This window comes from Patagioenas fasciata, chromosome 1 (genome assembly GCF_037038585.1).
Source record: "Patagioenas fasciata isolate bPatFas1 chromosome 1, bPatFas1.hap1, whole genome shotgun sequence".
Classification (NCBI taxonomy): Eukaryota; Metazoa; Chordata; class Aves; order Columbiformes; family Columbidae; genus Patagioenas; species Patagioenas fasciata.
The window spans coordinates 99,864,996-99,886,937 of NC_092520.1; positions in this window are offsets into that span (position 1 = coordinate 99,864,996).

A 21,942-nucleotide genomic window follows, 5' to 3' on the forward strand; every position below is an offset into this window, starting at 1 on the left:
AGGAGGGTGACAATGTATCTGACAGCACACTTCTGAAGCATGTAAATACCACTGGAAAGAGGCTAATCCAGCATGGTGCAAGATGATCTAGTGCAGGATAGCAGGGAGGAACTAGAAAAGCACTGTTTGACTTGGCAGGTGCTTCCTACTGGTGCCACTGAGGTGGCTGATGAGTGGGGCTGGGTAGGAAGGGGTTTAGTCCTGCTCAGGTAGGTACAAACTGGATGGATAGTTGCCATTTCAGATTCTGGAGCCTGGCAATCAGTTTTGTTTAGGTATGTGTTCAAAGCGTTCATTGTGAGTTTACTTAAAAGAGAACCTGACATAATGTGTCATTGCTTCACCAGTATTCTTAATATTCAGCCACCTTGCTTGCTGGCAGCAGTAGCAGGCTGTGCTACATGTTTCCTGACTGGTGAGAAGGAATGGGGCAGATACTTATAGCAATGGCCATTCTGACACTCCCTTATTAGACTCTTTGTGGCCAAGGTCACTCAGCTTCTTCTGAAGGCTCCAATAAGAATTTGTTGGGGTTTTTTTGTGAAAGGAACCAAGTGAAAAAATAACATTTTGAGGGTGAAACAGGAACTTGGAGTTAATTCTAAAGAGGCAAAATGTAATACTAACTAGCAACAATAAAAAAAACCCCTCTGGAGAGTCCTACTGAGTTTCAAGACAGTCTCTGAAGAGTAGAAGTTCTGTCATTTTGGACACTTAAAACATATACAACAAAGCACTAGTGGGACTTAAGACGGAAAGATGCTGGAAGGGATGGAAGATGGACTAGATTATCTAATGCTCTCTTTTATCTCAGTTTATGATCTTGAAACTAGACAGACTGTATTACAGTTACATAGCCTCCAAATTACGAAGACGTAGATTATACCAGTCTGGTCCATTTTAGAAAGGAATGAATGTAGTAACTTTGACCAACGTTAAGTGAGATAAGGCATTAAATACTGCTACTGCTGCATTCATTCTCATAGCGGTGGTGAGTTCTTTTTGATGCTGCCATTGTACCCCAGACTGGATGTAGAATCATAGAATCATAGAATAGTCCAAGTTGGAAGGGACATCCTTTCTAAGAGGTGCAGGGATAACCCTGGAATTTACCCCAAGACTAATGGTTGCCAGAGTTTTGTTTATCTAGTAGATGGAACATTGCAGTGGGGGATCATGTAACAAAAGTCATTTACAGTGCAGTAAGTACTTGTATCTGATGCAGTGGCAACAGCATAAATTCAGAAACTTTCTGTGTTTATTCTAGATCAGAGTTCAACCGGGGGGGTGAGCACTCAGTCTGATATATGCTGCAGCTTGCAGGAAAAGCCCTGACTGCCATATGCCCTAGCCCCTCGGGCCCCGAGAAGGGGCTGTCAAGCTGTACATCTCCCACTCCTCCTGTTTCCTGTGAAAGCAGAGTCCTTTAAGCCTTGGTGGTGTGGCATCCATGAACCAAGCCCTGCAGGGGATTCTCACTGCCAGTTAAAATCTACCTGGGACAAAGGAGGAGCAGTGAGGAGCAAGAACACACAGCTGGAAGGTGCTCTGGGCTCTGGCAACTCCAGGGGTGCAGGCTGTGTTCAGCTCAAACTGGCTTATTGCTCCAACCCGGGAGTGCCAGAACACACATCCCCGCGCAGCCCCTCGTCTGCTGCTGTCAGGCAGAACCAGCACAGCCTCCAAGATCGGCTGGGTCTCGACTGCAGATATGAAATCCCTCCGCCTGGCTGCACAAAACAGTTTGGTGGGCTGCTGCTGGCCGCAAGTCAGGCTTCCCCTCCACTTACCAGCCACTCTTTGACCTTACCTAGACTAGGCTCAAGCTGTTTTGCTTCTACATGTCTCCCCTTCTCACATAATCCGGCAAAATTGGGATGCTATGTTATCTACAACAATACAAAGTTTTATAAAAGACTTCAGCCTGTGTTCCAGTTCCTTTCAGAGCCCTGAGACCTATATTGCACAAGAAAGAGCAAGGGCAGGGAACCACATATAACCACTTATTACACACTATGGATTCCTTTCCATTTCTCCCCTTTTCAAAAAGACACCTTCCACCCCCTCCCTCACAGCTATTGATTCCATAGACCAAAACAATAATGTGCACCTTACTGCAATGAACTTATGAGTGCCTAATTTTGAATGGGAAAATGTCACAGACCTCCACACACAGGCAGGACTTTGAACTGAAATATATATCCTGTCTCTTCATCCGTGGTTTCCTGCAGGGGTACATTTACTCCCTCCGAAATTCGCTATTAATTTAAGCATTGTTAACGATAACCAGTCTCTTGCTGGCAGAGAGAGGAGGATGCAATTGTCCATTTTGATTCCCAGGAGGTCCTTGAATGGCTGTGACAAGCACCAATAATAGGACTTAGATAAAAAGAGACGTTGCTAACTTTGTCCCAATGAATCACAGTTATAATTTCCTTGAAAGATGAAAGAATTGTTAAACTGACTAGGAATACAAAGAAGCTCTCCTCAGATTTAACTGAATCATCTTTCCCTATTTCAGCTGTATTGTTCCTTTCCTTATCTGCCTATGGTAGAGTCCTAGCATTTCTTGCAAGTAGATTACTCTCAAACCTGTGCAGTAAGTGACATAGATGCTCGTTTGTGTGAGCTTTATGTGCACTGAGAACCTGATCCTTGGAGGTATTTAGATGCATAAACATGCAGAGGTGCCTAGTGACATTTTTCTCAAATGTCCAAAGTTATAAATCCTCTTGGACTACCATTTCCAGTATATGAAAATCAAGCTGACAGTAAGATTTTGACCACAGTTGCTCTCATAGTGGGCTGTACCATTTTATGAGAAAGTTTCCATAATATTACATTCTTATTACATATTACTGGAGAAGTCTGGATTTTGACCCATTTAAAATCCCAAGATTCTGATCAGAAAATAAACTCCCTCAAATTATAGGGCTTTATAAGGGAATCACTATGTTTCTTTTAGAAGATTACCATAAAGGTTGATTCTGCTGGATATAAAGAACCTGTGTGTGTGCACAGGAAGGGATTTCCCCTTAACAACTTCAACAATTCTTATTTTATAATGATTAGGAGCTTTTAACAGAGCATATTAAATGAATAATATAAATTTGTGATTCACTGCTACTTTCTATTTTCAGCTTCAGGCAAAGGCATTCTTGGCATGGCAGCTTTCAGCCGCACAGGATGTAGCACCAGAGGATGCTGACAGGGGAAATTGCCAGTGTAGGAAATTATCTTTCCCCAAAAAGAGGCATCCAGGAAAAGAAGTTCTTGTTGTAGGTCTTTGCAATAGTAGAGCTTGGAAAAGAGTGGGAGAAAATGAGGCAAGAAGATGTCAATGAAGGAGAGTGGCTTGTTTTAACTGTTGGGGAGGTAAAATGGTGGTAAAATGTGGGAGGTATTCCTGGGACAAGAAACACCTGATGTCAGAGAAATTCACTGTGATGTGAGATTGGAGCCTGTAATACGTTTTGTGTTCCCATGAAAGACACATGATCAGAGCAAACAGCTGTAGACTGTCTTGCTTCAAAGATAATTTCTTTGTATTTAATTGCTTATTTCACTACTGGAAGACACGTTTTCTTCCAGGGGTAATTGTCACCATGTTAAAAAGTTGTATGGATTTCCAAAAGAAGGCTGCACATGCATGTGCACACTGTGTTTATGGGCAGGTAATTGTATCTGGATTAATTTTGTTATCATGCAGACTTAATTCAAAATACATTGGAGGAAGACATTATTCAACAACTAATAGATGTTATACCATCAACATATTCTAATGGGCTGATTAGCAATTTTATTGTATTCAATTTGCACCGTGGCAATTCCATGTCAAGTGGAAGAGCTATCAAAATGAAAAACTGCATTAAAATTAAAAACCAATAGTCCAACTTTCAGTCTGAATGAGCTTCCTGGTGGAATGATAAAGTGTGGTTATCTGTGAGTCTGCCCTGGATACCCGGTAAAAATGGGCTATGGAAATCCTTGTATAAAGGTGGAAAAATTAATTGCTCCTGCTATTTCACATACCAGTTTAGTAAATATGTCTTTGGGGTTTTAGGGTCTCTTTTTTTTTTTAATCCATTCTGTTCCTTCATGAGAATATAACTGAAAAGTCATGACCCCGCGCATTTCTATTCAAAAGACCTTTTGTCCTGCATTCAAAACCAACCTGGTTTGTCTACCACTTCCTAAAATACAGGGATGGAAGCAATAGTTCGTTGTCTTTTGCCTCTCATTTTCACACCTATAAAGTAGCCACCTCTTCACTCACTGGCAAAAAAAAAAAACGTATTTACTGAAAATGCAGCCACACTGTCCATCGTTTTAGACCATTAGTTCTTCTGTCACCAAGGAAAAATTAAGATTTTTCATGCATCCTACTCAGTCCTTCACAGAGCCCGGGCAGCAACAAAGCTCCTGCCTGAAAGCCAAACTGGGTCTTGAAGGTAGCAGATAACATGACATTTGTACACCCAAATGAGAGAGGGAACCTTCTTCCCTCCTGAACTTCTCCAGAGCCCCCATGTTGCCGGTGGTGATGGTCACGGCATGGTGGCTTCTGTGGCGAGGCTGGCCAAAGGGGACTCCTCTGTCCCCACATCCTCACAGCTTGCTTCCACCTTGTTTGCACCGAAGCAACTGTTTTTGAAGCTGCACTTTGACATCTTGGGTCACCACGATGATCGAGTTAAAAATAGCCCTCCTAAAGAACAAAGCGAGAAGATGGATTTACAGCAGGTGCAGGTACTGCTGCCACCCACTGCTCTGCTCTCTCTCTGGTGGAGTGTCTTGTCCCCTAGCAGAGGCACTGGCAAGTCTCTGTGGCTGAGGCACTGCCAGCTCTGGGTGCTGAGGTGAACCAAATATTGACAGCAACTTAAAGTAGCACTCGAACCGTAAACTCAAAACGTGACTTTTCCATCAGCTTAGCTGAACTAATGACTGGTGGATTAATGAAAGGGAGAGTGCCCACTCCTCCCTACCATGTCCTCCTGCCACTTCATCACAGGGTGGGACATGTCGCCTTGCTGACCTGGTGAAAAAGGATCTTTTTTTTCCTTTTGCTGGATGAGTTTTCAGCTCCACCAGCATCTGGCTCACACTCCCTGTCTGCAAGGTCAGCAGCACCAGGGTGGGATGCACTGGGAACATGCAGCCTTTAGCCACAAACGTGATCTTAGGTCCAATTGCAGGGCTGTGCCTTCAGCAAGTTGTGGAGACGACACCTGTCCCACTCAGTGAGACCCCCTGAGTGATGGTACCTGCCCGCAGAAGGCCACAGCTGGGAGAAGAGCTGCTTCAGTTCTGGCCATTAAACTGATGGGGGGCAATGAGACAGGCCCCCAGGCATGCACATAAGCACCCACAAGGTTGAGGGGGTGTTTGTGTAACCAAATTTTTCTCACCATGTGTTTTTGGCAAGTTCATGCCCTTTTGGTACTTCATCTCATAAAGGCAGTGGAAAAGCAACCTGCATGACACAGCTGTGACTTCTAGGAATGAAAAGCTCTTGGAACTGATGCCTGGATGAGCCTTGCTGAGCCGGGCTCCCCGCAGGCTGCTGGAGGCAGCGTGAAATGCTGCCTAGCATGAGCAGTGCTGCTTTACACCCTCCTAGCAAGTTGCAGCGGATGGTGCAGTGCAGTGAAGCATTGGGTCCTCTGCACTTGGGAAAACCTTGGATGAAGAGGGAAGTGGCATGTCTGAACACACACAGTCCTGTTACAGTCCTATTTCTGCAAAAGAGATGAACTGACTAAAGCAGAAGCCATAACAAACTGCAGGACAAATTCTGTGAGCCAAAGTACACTGTGCATCATGTGACACCTTTTAAGTCTGATTTGGAACTAAAATATCCTCTTTTTTTTCCCTCCCAATGAAAATCATGTTCTATTGTTACTTAAATAGCATATATTTCTGTAATAGCCTTTTAATGCAGAGCTGTTTTTCTTTAGGGCCTTGAATATATGCAAATGAAAATGAAAAAAAAAAAAAGAGCTGAAGTATAAAGGAAGCACAGTAGTCTGGCAAAAACGGAGGGGCGAGTGACAGTAAAGATCAACTGGCAAAGCAAGCTTATTAGGCTTTTGGGGGAAGAAGCAGGCGTTATTAAATGCCCAGCATCTCATCCTATGTGAATATAACTACCTTATTACAGCAGCTCTGCAGAAGTCAGAATATGTGAAGGAAGCAACCTCCACTGAAATAAGTGATACAAATCAGAACATTTCCATTCCCTCAGCTGTGATGCCATCCGACTCCAAAAGCACTGTTTAAATATGAATGGCATCCTGTTTATGTGCGTATTAACAATATGTATACACGTAAAGGCTTGCAGGAATGCAAATATTGCTCTGCACACAAGTCTTTCCCACGGAGGCTGCCTAGAAAAATAGCGTCAGGACACAAATTGGTAACAATAAGTACAGCTGAAACCAATAATGAGGTAAAATACATATGTATGTATGAGGGGTGTAAAACCTTGGCTCTGAAATACATGCCTCTTAGTGTCTGGTGATAACAATTCCTCAGTGCCTCTGTCCCTCTGTCCTCGGTTGCAGGTGTGACAAGGGGTCCCTTCTTCTGCTTCCAACACCTCAGATGGATGAGTGTCCGTTTCACACGACAGAGGCTGCCAGAGCAGATGGGTTAGGAATGGCTTGGTTGCACATGTGCGGATTTAAGCAAATACGGTGATTATGCTGAAATTTGCTTAAAATTAAAATGCTGCTGAAAAGTAGGAAAGGGTAAACAAATGAAAAGCCCGCACTGCGGTATTAAGTGGATATAATCTGTCTGATCACTGAATGCATTAGTGCTGCCCAGTTTACAGTAGCATCCAATGCACACACTTTTAAGGAAGAGCTCATAGAATCACAGAATGTCAGGGATTGGAAGGGACCTCAAAAGATCATCTAGTCCAATCCCTCCTCCGGAGCAGGAACACCTAGATGAGGCTATACAGGAATGTGTCCAGGCGGGTTTTGAATGTCTCCAGAGAAGGAGACTCCACAACACCCCTGGGCAGCCTGTTCCAGTGTTCTGATACCCTCACTGAGAAGAAGTTTCTTCTCATATTTAAGTGGAACCTTTTGTGTTCCAGTTTGTATCCATTGCCCCTTGTCTTATCATTGGTTGTCACTGAGAAGAGCCTGACTTCATCCTCGTGACACTCACCCTTTACATATTTATAAACATTAATGAGGTCACCCCTCAATCTCCTCCAAACTAAAGAGCCCCAGCTCCCTCAGCCTTTCTTCATAAGGGAGATGCTCCACTCCATCATCTTTGTGGCCCTGCGCTGGACTCTCTCAAGCAGTTCCCTGTCCTTCTTGAACTGAGGGGAGACAATTCCCAGTACAAAAGTTTACGAGTTTATGTGCTTAGTTATTTCTGCTACATTATCACTGGGAGGATCATGGAAGGTGCCCATGACATTTCTCTACATAGGGTGTGTTTTTTCCAAGTCATCTGCTGTTCACACTAGTGTCCCTGATTGTGCTGGAAATTCTGACTAAATAGATTAAGTTCCAGCCAAGAGCTCTCCAAAACATTATTTGTGAGCATTCATTCAGAGAAAACCCTAAGATTTGCCTATAGGTTTTTTCACCAGCATTTGCACAAGTGATACCACTACATTTTCCAGAACGTTGTTGGAAAACACGTCTTACTCATGTGAAAGTGTCTTACTCATTGCTCATGTGAAAGTGTCTCCATGCAAGTTCACAAAGGAGTTATTTGCCTTCCCCTAATCACTTTTGCTGGTTTTGCCATAGAAAGGTTAGAAAGTGATGCCCAGCGAATATGCTCGGCAGGAGATTTGATCCTGTCACACATCTCTGAATTCTCACCACCTCCCAAACTGCAGCATATAACTAGTCCACACCTTTGTGCCAAATTTCTGCTAAAGTTCATCCAGCCTTTAGAAACCAGATTGGAAACAGGCAATTAAGCCATTTTTATAATGGTGAGAAAAGTGTCATGCTTTTTGGTTAACTGGAGAATAGTTAACCAGTAGAAAATCATTTGAGTGACATTGCTCTGGACAACTCCCTAAAATCATTTATCTTCTGAGCATGCATAATGTCAGACAGAAAGCTGAACCTCTGAAGAGTGGGCAGCTTTTCATACAAAGAGAGAAATTAAACCATTTGCAGTTTAAACTCAAACAATTGCAAGCCAAACTAGTAATGGAGGATACAAACAGATGCAAGATCTTTAAATTAGTCTTTGTCTGAGTCAGTTTGTGTTTGTTCTCTGTACAATAGCCCATCGTCTCACCTACAGTGAGGAATCTTTTTATCTGTGCAGTATCTTTTTGCTGTAAATGTTACTGCTTACCTCTGAAATTTTAGTGAACTGGAAATTCGGGGTTGTTTTGTTTTGGTTTATTTTGTTGACTTTTTTTCCCCCCGAACTGTTATCTTACTACCTTGCATCCAGAAAATTTCCAAATTGCACCTGTCACCTGAGAACAGAACTAACGACTATACAATCTATCACAGGGCTCTGACTGTCGCTTTCACAAAAGAGATGTTAAGCTCTGCTGGGTTGTAGAACTGAGACGGTCTGGTGTGTTAGCAGGTACAGAATGCCACCCTTGCTTTCTTCCCCACTGTTTCTCCTCCAAAAGTCCAATAAAGCTGCTGTGAATCAGGCAAGATACCCATGCAGTTGAATGGGAGTTTTGCTCAAGAATAGAAGGATCAAACATCTGAAATAATGCAGGCTAACACTACTTAGGATTCAGAGGTGTGTCCAGCTCTAACAGGGGCCAGATACCACTGTTAAGATGCCACCCTGTAAAGAGAGAGAGATAGGGCTTCCTTCACTCTGGAGACTGCATGCTACTTATATTTTCTGTATTTTCATATACCTACATTTCATAACCCTGCGATATCCTATATCTTATACAATATGCAGTAGCTTGTCTACATGGTGGTTTTTTCTCCTTGTATTGAACGAGTCAGCTCCTAGCAATTTAAAGTAAACATAAATGCCCAGAGAGGAACTCCCCAAGTAGGGCTTTAAGGATGCAATAATGCTGGGAGAATTTACTCTTTCTGTTATTATCACAGACTGTGTTTAGGTACTTTTTTCCTTGCCTAAGTATCTTGGAGGGTTTGTTGCAAAGCAGTAAGAGGACATGTGCAGGTTTGAGTGGTACCTGACATCATCGAGCTGCACAGCATAGAGTGGGAGGCCAAGGTTCAACATATTTACCAAACACTTGTAAGCCTCAAGTGAAGCAAAACGTGTCAGCATCCTGAATCAGAGCCTTTCCTTGGCTAACTCCTCCCATCTTCAACTTACCCTTGGCCCACGGAGCCAATTTTGCTGCTAGCCAAACTCTTTATACCCAAGGATGCTCCACCTTCTCTGAACACCTGCGTCACCTCTTCACTCTGTTCTCACATATGCTGACACATCATGCTTGGTGCCTTTTATAGGGATGGTGACAGCAACAACAGCATTCTCTCAGGCAAAGCCCTGAGCCATGACCAAGCCATTAACTCCTCCAGCTCTCCTACAAAGGAGCAGGGTGGTACAGTGAGCATGTGAGCTTGAAACGCCCACCATGCAATTAACGCATGAATAGTGGGTGGCTTTTCCAAGACTCATTTATCAGGGAAGAAAGACAGTTATGGGCACAAGGAGTCTCATGCCTACCTTTCCAGGCACATATGATTTGACTGCAAGCCAACCACTTTATTCCATAAATATGACAGCCCAGGTGAGTTTTCTTTGGTCAGCAGCGTGGCTGTACAGCAGTGACCTCCCCTTGGGCTGGGGTCCTTCTCAAGGTTGCTCCTCCAAGCAGAGAGACCTTTCACCAACAGCACATCTTTGATAAGTGGCTGATACCACGCATAACTTTGTAGTAAGGTAACTTTGATTTTGCCTTGGTAACTTTGATTGCATGCTGAATTGATACTAATGAAACATTATTGATCCATGTGGCTATTCAATAGTAATCATTATAACCTCTGTATTACTTACCTTTGCATCTTCGGTCTCTGTGAAACATTCCAACTTGAGACTAATTCAATTTTCTTCTGTATACTTCCTCCATGCAGTAATTAATTAGGTGAACCATGCCATCGAACTTGTGGAACCTTGTCAAACCACTGTTAACTTTGCTAAATGCCATTGAATTCATTGAACTATGTCAAATTGTTATTTTATCTCAATAAAGCATATTTCTGCTTCTTTCTTTTGAGTGAGGTGCATTCCACTCATTCGTGACGTGATGTTTCACTGGAAACTTTTATCCAAGCTTGCGGTATGGCTAAAATTCTGAAAGTTGGACTGATTTAATTACAGCTGTATAGAAAGTAAGTGAGAACATGCTCTCAGTCACAACCCCTGAAGTTGGGATGATAGAAGGATTTCCATTACCCCCTTCTTTTCTATCTCAGGGAAGTCTGAATAAAATCTTTCACTCTCTTTGAATAGTTGTACCTAAATCAGTACAGCTTTCAGGATTTTAGCTGTACCCTAAGTTGGGGGGCAGCCTCTGCGGATAACATTCTTACATCTGAAAGCTATTGTAATCCTACTAAGAAATAGCTTAAAAAAAAGTCAATATACAATATACATTGGCATAATTTCACTCTTCATGGAACAGCTACATGAAATACTGAATCTAATTGGCTACTTGAAAACAGGTATTACACATTCATGTCTAGGCTGTAACCAAGCCGCAGCTTCAGGTAACATGTTATGGCTTTGAAGGCTCAACCCTGTTGTCAAACACCTGGTGAACACAGTATGATTGAGAAACAAAACGTATTTTTTTTATTTTTATCTGGACATCTCTGCTTTCTCTGCTGCCTGTTTTATCTGCTGAAGAACATCCAACTCAGCTATTGGTTTAACCCCTCAAATTTTAGGGTTAAAAGCTGTTTTCCAGTGGCTACAAACTTCTGTAAAATAGTCTTTATTCAGCCTTTGGCTTTTCAGTGTGGCAAGAGTTAAGAAGGTGCAAACAGCGAACTGTAAGTGTGCTGGCCTGAAGGCACCAGCCTGCACACCCATCCTGGTGATCCAGCACCCCCACCACCACCTGGGGAGGTGCTCAAGACTGGGCTCTGTCTTGTTTTCATGTTCATTTTACCATACATGTGGAGAAGCTGGGAAGAGTCACGCATTGCTGAGAGTTGTTGAGCAGTTGCTGGTTCTGCCCTCACGTGGAGACACTTGGTCTGCCCTTGCCATGATTCATTCACTATCCCAACACAGGATATTGTTACTGGGACCGGAATGTGGCCATGCTAATTTTATTTTTTCATTGAACTAAACAATCGATACTCGAAAGATTCACTAGGATCCAAAAGGGGCATTACCTTTTTTTAGCCAGTTTTCTTATCACTACTGTAAAAGTATGAAGAGACGCATTATAGAAAATTCTGTGCCAGCAAAAGAGTTCAGACTTTGTCCAAAATTAACAAATCAAAGATGTTATTTCTCCCAGAGGTTTGATGGTATAGTTTTGTTTTGTTTTGTTTTTTCCCAGCATGCCTAGGTAGCACCTTCTATAAACTACTGCCAAGGAAACTCTTGAAGCAATTTACCTCTTATTAAACTTAATTTTAGAGACAATTACTAAAGCATGATTAACACATGTATCAGGGTGAGGGTACAGTGCACTTTTATTGCACAGCCATGAGTTGGTGCTAATTTTTCCTGAATTACAAGAACTCTGGGTCTCAGTCATGCAGATATGTCCAGGAACACCTTAGTGCCCAGGTCCCTGCCAACTTTCCTCTGTGGGGTCTCTTGTGTGAGCCTAGGTGTCTGCAGGATTTGGGCTGTGGTACATAATTGTCCAATGGAAGGAAAGCACCACTTGCCTCAGGTGTACTGTCAAGTGAAGGCAACAGGTAGAAGAGGAGCAAACCCCTCAACAGGGCTGTGCATGCCCTTAGCTTGGCACTAAGAGAGCCAGAATGGTGAGAGCCGTGCTCATTCCCTAAGCCAGCACGGTAGGCAGTTGGACACTTTATCTCATTAGCAACAAATGTATTAATGCTCCTCTGAACTAGGGCAATGTGGAAAATGCAAACTCCATGCGGGCACCAGGCTGCCAAATGTGCAGACAAGACATCTGCTCCTGCCCTCCCTGCCTGCACCCAGCCATGCAGCGGGCACAGAGGAGTTTCAGACACACGGAGTTACCTCCGATATTTGCTGCTGGTATTGTCTGCAGGGGAACATTTGCTGTGTACTCTTCAGACATCTGAGGACTATTTTATCTTGCCAGCTGTGCACTAGCAGCCTCCATGCATGGCCATGGCTGCTGCAGCCTAGCTGGGAAGGCATTGGTGGATCCATGAAGAGTAGGGACCAAGCCATGTAGCACCAACCTTAACTGAAGAAATGAGCAAAGGGAAGGGGGAATAAGGACCTTTGAAAGGCTGTCCTTACATGTGAGGAAACAGATGATGATACTTCTGATGCTACCTGTGCTGTTCACAGCCCTGTTTTAGTTTAAAGTTTATGGTTAGGTAGGTTGAGCAATTACTCCTACCCTGAAAAAAAAAAAAAAAATTTCATCTCAAACTTCATTTCAGCTCTAGCCTCAAAATGTTATCTTGTGTCAGCATGCGAATGACCAAAGCATTAGTTCTTGTCACAGTACTGGAAGGGCAGGAGATCTGTCACAGATGTTAAATTGAAATTCAGTTTCTAATGGCCAAAATGTTTTTCCCTCTACTTACCCTATTGTGACAATGGATATTTTATGTCAACTGAAAGGAGTCTGAAGATACATCAGCATCTTACTTTTTTCTGCACAGCCAACTGTGTTGGCAAGTCATTTTATGAAGTCTAAATTATAAACAGTAGACCAGACATGGAAAAGTCTTTATTAGATAAAATAGGTAATGCAGGGTACAGGTCTCTCCCTGAGAACTTACCTGATGCCAGGCTGACAGTATTTTTGTCAGTCGGAAATTATTAGTCTTTGAAAGGAGTGTGTAGCGAAACACATTAAAAATGGCAGTGCAAAGGATGTCTGTCTGCTCATCAGTTATCACAGGTAGCTGCACCGCACTGTGTGACAACTATGGAGGAAAACCACCTGGTGCCGGAGATGTGCCAGCTTTTAGGACAGATCACAGAACATATCAGATGACAGTGCCACGTTTTCTATAGGTGGATGTGACTAATCACAGAAATAGGTATGCAGGGTGACACCAGCACAATTAGTTTTCAAAACTCTGAGAGGTCACTGAGTGTAAATATACAGTTTTACCTAATTAACTAAAATCAGTTTTGTATGTTGCATGCGCAGGGTGTTTGTAAGGCTCTAGGGTAAAGAGTGGAATGATCTCTCTGGTTCAGCAAGCTATTAGGGTTTGAAGCCCTGATTCAGCAAGGTACTTCAAACCGTGCATAAATTTAAGCATTTGAGAAGTCCTGTGTTGACAGTGGGACTACTTAGGTGCTCCAAGCTGAAGAACTGCTTAAATGTTTTGCTGAATATGACAAGGTTGAATAAATGTGGTACAGGTCTAAAGCTTTCAAATGTCATGTCAGGCAAAAAAACCCACCATTAATGAACACCAAATTCCTGTCAAAAGGGTACCCTGCTTCTCCAGGGTGAGGGAAATTTTGAAGTGGTGCTGCTGTATGAGAGTGAAGTCAGATCAGACTACAATTCACTGCACGCTCACTTTCCCTTGCTGCAGAGACTGCCTCTCATCTCTTCTTTGGTAGCAGTTTTGTATTACTTCTCATTATTAGAAACAAACCCAAATAAGAAGTGGCTCATAATCTAACCTCAAATTCTTGTGATTCTTGTGCAGTTTAGTTCAAATTAGGGGCCCTGAACATGTCCAAGATGTATTGATCTTTTGAGGAACCTCAAAGGCTGCAAAATCCAATGACAATTCATTTTTTGTTTCAAGAGATTGAGTCATGAGCTGGGGAGGGGCAGGGGTGGAACATTTCCATGGTTGATATTGCATTCATGAATCCAGCCCTTTGTTTGGCTGTGGGCTGCATGCTGATAAACGTGCTTTTTCCTGAAAGCTGTAACATCTTTGTCTGGTATCCAGGTGCAGGAAGTAGGTTACAGACTGGGGCAGTCTGTTTCTGAAAAGGAATTTTTTTGAATCATTTTAGGATTAAGAAAGCAACTCAAAATCTCGAGACATGCTTAAGATCAAAAGGACTCCAGCTCAAGAAAATATCAGAGAATCTTTTCATCCGATGGCTAGCCATCATTCTCCAACAATGAAGCCTGGTTGAATCAGCTGTTAGTTATCCTTTTTCATAGATGCTGCCTTGTTTTTTCTTTTGGAAATCTTCTTTATGGTCATTAAATCTGCTACAAGCTACAGATTAGGTAGTTGTGCATCTATTGAGATACCATGTCAGCTTTCTCCTTGACTGTGATTAACAGAGGGCCAGTTTCACTGCACTGGTAATTAGTCAAGAATGGTAATACACTGAATGCCAAATTCTCACATATTGTCACATTAGGTCATTTTATCCTTGAATTGCCTCAAGACCCAAGCTAACACCCAGTCAGCCTATCAATTTCATATAGCAATTCCCAGCTTCAAAGTGAGCCAGAGGGAAGCAGAGGGTGGTAGTGTCCCATGGAATTTGATGGCTTAGTATTGAAGCACAGTGCACACCTCTGAGCAGGAAAAGGTGGGACTTGGTTTGTGATAAAGGTCCCTTTCTCAGTGCAGTGTTAGAGCTCAAAAATTGAAGGAAAAATACTTGAGATTGACTTAATCTTTTTAAATAAGAATTGAGGAGATTAAAAACAAAAGACTAGATCACAAGTCTTAGTCATTAGCTTAGACACTGGTCATAAAACTATAAAGGAAAAGCTGTCCTTCTCTCTTCACCTTAGTCTAATCATCTGCACTGCAGAAAGCCGTTTGTCTGACTGTGTCCTGATTGAAACCCCATGAGCACCATCCACAGTAGTCTTCAGAGTAGAGTTGATGTTTGAGCTCTCCAGCCCTTGGACCCAAAAATGATGTTCTCAATTACTGACTTATAAAGTAATTTTCTTTCTCCTATTAAAATGTACATTCAAATGTCTCCTTCTGCTGAGTACATCTGCCAGGACCTGAAGAGTCCAGCCCCTTTGGACTTCTTGTTGGCTTGGAGCTCTGTCTGGCAGGGAGAAGAGCTAGGCTATAATTTCTATTCCAAAATAAGCAGATAAGGCTTGTATACCTAAGCGTCCCATGCTCTGGGATTGTACTTTATCCCTAGAGCCACCATGGACCAAAGACTTAGATATTCTGAAATTTCAACTTTTTTTTTTTTTTTTTACTTAGGTCATAACTGTTTCTAAAATTCAGCTTGAACTGGAAAATTGAATCCTTTGATCTGAAAGTCCATTCTCCTGCAAAGACTTTATTTACAGAAAAAAAATGGGCCTACAGAGAAGTAGCTAATGTGTTTTTACAGCTATAGCTACTAAAGGACCCATTCGCAGTCCAAGTAGGATCCAGCACTCGGTGAAGTTGACACAAAGCCACTGAATTAAATGGGCCTCGGACAAGCCATGAAACTCCCTGCAGATAACATATAACTGAATATCAGAAATAAAATGTAACCAATGGTAAGTTATTGCAAATGATATGATCAAAACCAAATATGCTCTTGTGTTTTGTCACACTACTGTTCTGCTACTTAGTTTCTGACCAGCCTTAGATGAACAGACTCCATGTTAAGTGTCAGGAAGAGCTGGGCTGTAACTCCACTGCTAATCCAGATGTGCTGGGCAGTAGTTATTTAACTGTCATGGCTAGCTTAATATACCTCCTTAAATACCTTCTCTGGAGGAAACCATGCATGCAGTCCTTGTGTTCTCAGAAAGCACGAACGCTACCACTAGACACATAGGGAGAGAAAGGATGGTGCTTCACAGCAGTCAGAGGAGCATAACTGGTTGGGAAGGGTTGAGGGTGACCTTCTGGAGAGCAAGGAGGCCGCCCTCCCACTCCTCCTGCCCTTCTCCTACTCCCTGTGATGCCCTATTAGTCACCGTTGGTGGAAGGGATGGGTGGGTGCTTCTGCCAGACTGGGATTATGGTGGTCCTAGTTGTAGTTTAAGAACTTCAGGGTTTAGGGTAGTTTGGGGGATTGGTTTTTTGTAACTGTAGCATACCCTACAGCTGCTCATGGACTTTGCTCTTCTGCCTTTCATCTGCATATCATATAGTGCCCTAGGACACTAATTACTTGGATGGTTGACAGGCAATCCTCCGTGACTCCTGCTGCAGCGGTTTATGAAGTAACTCCCCACAGCTTTCCACTGTGGCAAACAGTTTATGTCTTTGGCTCTTCCATAGAAGGAGTTGAGTTGTCTTTGCCTACATTGAAGTCTCTGAGATGAGAGCGACCCTGGGATGGGAAGGGACAGACAGGAGTAGTTCCCAGTGCCAAGAGAGATTCTCCATGACTCACTTGTCAATGGCCACAGTGAGTCTCACAGCACCCTTGGGGACTACATGGGGTATCGCTGTTCTGGTCTTATGACGAAAAATGTTGCAGCAAAAGGGACCAGTGTCATGATCAGGCACAGACTCTGCAGTGACCTGTTCCAGCTCCTGTCCCATCTCTGCTGAAGCAAGGGACCATCTCCAGAAAAGAGCTGAGTGCTTGCAGCATGCCTGGAAATCCCCAGGCATTTCACATGGTCACTGCACATCAGGATTTAGGTCTGTACAAATACAAGGATTTCTTCGTAAATGATAGGGCCCTTCAGTACTTCAGAACTGTGTCCCTATTTGATCTCTGTTTATTCATCTAGCTTGTTTTGAAGTTGTGTGGAGGTTTTTTGAACAAAAGATGAGGCTTCTGGACATATGGATTGTTCTAGTATATAAATCACTGGCTTTGCTAAGCAAAGACTCTCCTCTAAATCCCATGCTGAATATCTCATGCTGCCTGAGTCACCAACTGTGTCATTCCTGAGGGATCCTCCCAGGCAGGGCAGTAAACCATCCAACTACTGAGTATCTTCTTGAAGGTATGCTTGTTACTGTGCATTTTACCTGAATTGCTCAACAGCACCTATTTCTCTCCATTCAGCAAAGACAGTTACGAAATATTACACTTCCTGAACATACACTCTTTCATTTCATGTGTCCATTTCACTCAGGGACCGGGCACCCTGAAGGCAGAACAAAAGGCATTTCTCCATTTGTTCTAGTCTATTTTCTCTTCTTTAATCTCCTGGGCTTTGCTTTTTCATTCCTCTCCTCTTCCATTGAAAACTATACATTTTGTTTAGTGTGGTGGTTTTCCACTGTGAGGATACCGTTAAGAATACTACAGTAATTCATACATGCAGCTTTCCTGTCTTAAATGCTTCTGCCCTTCAAGGAAGAGTGGGACAGAGCCAAGATGGAGCCCAGTAACACGCAGGCACCTGAATTACTTTTGAATGTGTTCACTGACTGCTATCCGTTTTCTGCCCCAGCATCACCTACATCACTTATTTTTCCTTCTAGTGGGGTGCCATGATGTCATACAACCACACAATCGTTGTGATTTTGTTGGTCTTGAGCACATATGCTTCTGAGGTTCCGAAGGAGTTAAATATTGGAACCCGTATCTCACAGGACAGCCTGCTTGCTACAGTGGGAGAAGATGCTCTGCTATGCGTGCAGTTGCCATTAGATGTCTCTAGCCCCTTGGTCTTGAAAGTGGAGGCAGTCAAGCATGACAGTCGGTGGTTGGTAGTGGAAGATGGAATTGGAAAGTGATTGTTACTTCTCCTAGTTAGCAAGCAAGAGCTAATATAAAGTGTCCAACTGCTTGGAAAGGAGCTCTTGGACTGCAAACTAAACTTCCTATAAAGCAGGGTCCTCTCTGACCTCCGGTGGACCTGGACTTTCTGAAGGAAGCAGTCTGGTGCTCCGGTGGAAGCAGAGGCAGTGGTGAAAAGTATGCTGAAATCAGGTTGCTCTGCATGTTATAAACATGGGCCTACAGGATTTGCTTCTCAGTCGTTGAGGAGGTTGCATCTATTTTCGTCAGTTTAGTCTGTTTATTTAAACAACATAATGGATTTTCCCTGTGCGACTAACAGGGATTTTTCAAAACAGTAAGGCTTACTTTTCCGAAAAGACTTACCAAACCAAGCAAAGATAAGCAAGGCCAAGCTTCTATTATCTTAGTTGGGGTTGGGGTTGGAGTAGACCCTTTTAACATGGATGAGTTTGCTATTTCCATTTTCTATATAAATAAAACAGCCCAGAGCAAAGTGAAATGACTTGTCATGACCACATGGAAGTTAATGGTAGAGCTGGAATTTGACTAAACATTAAGTCTGATAAGTTTGTCTCTTTCTAATGTTTTCATGTAGCAAATCGCAGAACAGAATGATACATCTGTGCTTTGCTGTGGGCTCAGTGAAAGTAATTAAGAATGGCAATAGGTGTTAAGGTGAATTAAGATCTCAAAGGTAAAGAGATGTAGATAAGAAAAACTGAAAAGTACTAATTACATTAATTGTGGTCAGTTAGAGCAAACTCTCCCCTTCCCTCTTCTCTGAGTGAAAGAGTTTGACTCATGAACCATGTCTAGTGCTCAGCAAAACCTCATAGGCCCAAAGTTAACTGGAAGACTCAAAGCAGCATAACTAGACCAGCAGCAGACATAAGAATGGCTCCATCACCTCAAAGCAGAAGTCCATTTCCCCCTGATCACCCAAAGTGGGGGCCTTGGGGTAGGTGTGAGCCCATGGCAAAGGTCTGCTCCCTCCCAGAAGGTTTTCCTCCTTCTTTGCCTGCCACTGGCACCTGACTATGCTCAGGCAAAGGGGACGCTCACACCAGTGCTACCCCTGGGCATGGATATTGCATGTGTCTGTACCATTCACCTGGGCACCCTGGCTCTTTGTCACACAACCACTGTAGATACTGGCAACCTTGCAAAGGACATGTCCCTCATGGGCAGTATCAGACCGGTCATGCCATGTTTGGCCTCATGAAACTTTAAATCACTGGCCATGAAGAGCTACAGAGCCACATAAATAAATAATCATTTCAAAATTTTCCGATAGTTGCTGAACTCCTTGTAAAAAAGGAGTTAATGAAGACGAATGAAGCAAATTCTAAGTGTTTGAGATTTATGGTCTATGTGATGACCTTCCTTTGGAACAGTGTCAGTGTCATTCCCCTTGCTGGCTGAGCACACACACACGCGCACACACGCTGTCTCTGCAGCTCTCCCAGCCCATTTCTTTCTGGTTTTATTTTTTCCCCATCCTGGTTTATAAGGATGTGCCCTATCTTAATGTCTCAGGGAACACACAGGACTTCCAGTAAACATACACAAAGCAGTTCCTTTTTTCCCAAGAGTCAAAAGGAAAAGGTTCCTCCCCACAAGATAAACAACCCACCCACCCATTCCCTCAAGCAAATACATAGGAGAAGGGATGACTGGCTTTGTGCTGTGCCCTGTAGATCTCTAGGCTGTTGCCCTCTGTGGTGGAGAGCCCCATCAGTGAGGGCTGCCTCTTGAGACTGCCCTGCCATGAGTCACCCCAGGTGAGGTGTGGGGTCTTAGACTCAGCAGTACCTCATGCCTGGCATCTCCCTTACCCCCTTGCCAAAGAGACAGGTATTTTTCACCAAGGCGATATAGTGCCCAAGGAGCCAGCCCTTACAGACTACACTCCATGGTCTGTGGTAGCTGATCCAGTTCCTGTTGAACTGGTACCAAGTGATTTCTATGGCTGGTGGGTGAAATGTCTTTTAAACTAATAGTGTGGTGTGGTTTTGATTTAAAAAAAAAAAAAAATCCATTGACCTAGGGACCTTGAACCTTGTCCAATTTGCCTTAGAACCTGACCCCAAGACCATTAAAGTCAGTTTAAAGTCTCCTTTTGATTTCATCTAACTTTAGATTCGCCCTTGCAAAATGTTTCAATTAATCTTTGTCAGGTTCCATGTTTGTAATTAAATCTAAATTCATGTTAGTTTTGTGCAGTTCCCGTTTTTACAACGAATGTTCTTCATTGCCTTGTTTCCAATACAGAGATGTGTTCAGGCCCTACAGACCAAGTAGAGCCTTAGACAGAAGGTAAATCAGTGGCCGCACTGGACCTACGTTTTAGAAGGATGCCAAAATAATGTCAAAATCATGGTGTTTATATTTCAGAAGATCCCCACATCACTTTTCACTACACGACTATCTGTTTATCCCTTTGCCCTCTGCACAGGAACAGTCCTGTTATTGGGGAGCAACTCTGGGCTCACTGACTTGGTTGCCTGAGGAGGGAGGAAAGAATTGCATCACAATAAGAAGAGCTTATATGGTCAAAATACAGTCAATGACACATGAATCCAGGGTCAGACACAGAAAAAAGAAACCACAGGAGAACCAGTTGCCACCAGTCAACTGGTAGAAGACAACAGTCTACATGACTGCTCTTAAGCTGCAGTATATGTGAGGTCATTCATATTGGCATAGACCTCTCTCATCTTCCCATGCCTGGAGGATACAGAGATCTCAAATTAACCCACATACACCACCATGCAAATCAGCAGGGACAGTTGCCATGGATCAGCAGACACCTGATTATTTGTTTCCCAGCAGTAAGTTCTTCATGTCTTCAAACCTATGATCTCCCTTCAGACTGAAAGGTGCTCTGCCATGTTTTGGAGTGTGCCAGGCTTTTTGCCTAGCACTCAGATCTGTTTAGTGCTTTTTAATGCCCTTGTATTGTTGTTTATTTTTAAGAAAGTGGTCAGATTTGCAGTTCCTGCTATTTTTTATTAACTGACCTGCTGACTAGGGTGATTATTTCAGATTATCCTTAGTCCTTGCCATCCTCTTCACTCCAGTTTGAGGACTATCATTTTTGGTGCTGCTCACTTCTGGGAGGGCTCTGTTTTTGATGGTGTCTCCTAGTGGGGGATAAATCACTCCCAGGTGGGCTGTGAGAACTCTTCCTTCAAAACACTAACATTAATCAGGCTCCAGCCATTATCTTTTGTATTGCAGCTACTTGTCTCCCTCATCCCACCAGAAAAGTTTAAAACTTAGCCAGAGTCAAAGGAGCTTAAATTAGCTTTCAAGGACACAAACTCTACACCATATTCACTTCCATTCAATTTTGTTTATGTTCTCAACAGCATTGGCTCAACGATATCCTTGTATTCCCATCCAGTGCTTACTCAAGATCAGTCTGCAAAGCGCATCTTCTGATGACAACTTGGGTTTCCCATTTGTAGTCCATGAAGGATCAGGTTGTGAAGGTGGCAACTGGCTTTGGTGCCTTCTAGAATAAAACCTTGCACAGGCAGAAGCCACAGTATGTGTCAACCTCTCAGCATATCTGAGCAGAAAGGCAGGCTGGGTAGCACATAGCATACAGGAGACCTGGAAAAGTTGTTTTAGTGCCAGTCGAGCTTCCATGGCAACCAGCAGCAGTGTCACATCCTTGGGGTATGTTCTGCTAAGGAAACTTCTGCTGACGTGATGCTCAGACCTCACTGTCACCCAGGAGCCTTCTGAGGGATAAAGCAGTGTGGTACTCCGGTTGACATCATCACTGTTCTGCTTTTGTGTGCCATTTCAGTCCTGTGTGCCATGCCCAGTGTGGATTTCCACAGAATTAATAGTACATGCTAATAATTAAATGATGATGGTCTGCATGTTCTGCAGAAGGATAACTGAATACATTGGAGTCCCTTGCTGATCTGCAGTTCAGGTGCCTTTCTTTATCTGGTAGTCAGCTGCATATCCTGAATTAACACAGATAAGCTCAGCTGAATAAAAATTCCTTTCATTCAGGGTTTAAGGCCCCATTCCTTGAGGAGCTAGACAAATGTGTACTAAAAAACCAAGTCTTATCCCGAAGTATAAGCTATCTTGGCTAGTAACACATTGCAAGAGATAGATTTAAGAAACGTATGGTATTCTTTGCAAACTCCAAAATATTGTGTT